This window comes from Galeopterus variegatus, unplaced genomic scaffold (genome assembly GCF_000696425.1).
Source record: "Galeopterus variegatus unplaced genomic scaffold, G_variegatus-3.0.2 Scaffold6935, whole genome shotgun sequence".
Taxonomy (NCBI): Eukaryota; Metazoa; Chordata; class Mammalia; order Dermoptera; family Cynocephalidae; genus Galeopterus; species Galeopterus variegatus.
In genome coordinates, this window is record NW_007733046.1 from 40,903 (window position 1) to 41,794 (window position 892).

Below are 892 nucleotides of genomic sequence, written 5' to 3' on the forward strand. Positions count from 1 at the left end.
ATTCAAGTATAAGACTCAGCAATCAATAGCTCGGCCAAATACAGCTCTCCATGTGTATTCATTTTTGTTTTTAATTAAGTTTTATTGGAAAACGACTACATTCATTTGTTTACATATTATCTCTGGGTACTTTCACGTTTCAATGGCAGAAGTAAATAGTCATGAGAGACTCCATTGCTCAGAAAGACTAAAGTTTTTATGATGTGGTCTTTTACAGAAAAATTTCTCTAAATTCAGCCTAGTCGAAAAGACACACAATTTGAAGCCAAATCAATACGGGTTAAAATTCAGAATGATTTATGTACTGTGCAAATTCTATTACATTACCTACATTTTCTAAATTCTAATACAGTGCCTTGAATTTGGTAGACATTCAATCTGTATTTTTAAGGGATAATTCTTGTCCAAAGAGAAACCATAATACTCAGCCTAAAAATTTTTAGGGGCCCCAACATCCTGACTCGGAAGTTAAGATAATATCATCTTGTTCTTATCTCAAATTCTACTTGTGAGAAATAAAAAAGATCTGAGAGATGAGCAATTGTAGAGAAAAATTGTTTCTGTTTTTGAATGTTTGAATTTTCTCTCTTTAATATGTTTGATATATCACAACACATTTTTGAACTTTACATATTATGGACTTAACATTTGAAAAGAATCATAAGTTTTCAGTAAGGGCTGGCCCATGGCTCACTTGGGAGAGTGTGGTGCTGATAACACCAAGGCCACAGGTTCAGATCCCTATATAGGGATGGCCAGTTAGCTCACTTGGGAGAGCGTGGTGCTGACAACACCAAGTCAAGGGTTAAGATCCCCTTACTGGTTATATTTAAAAAAAAAAAAAAGTCCTCAGTAATATTAGCTGTATCATATTGAATGGAAACTGAGCATA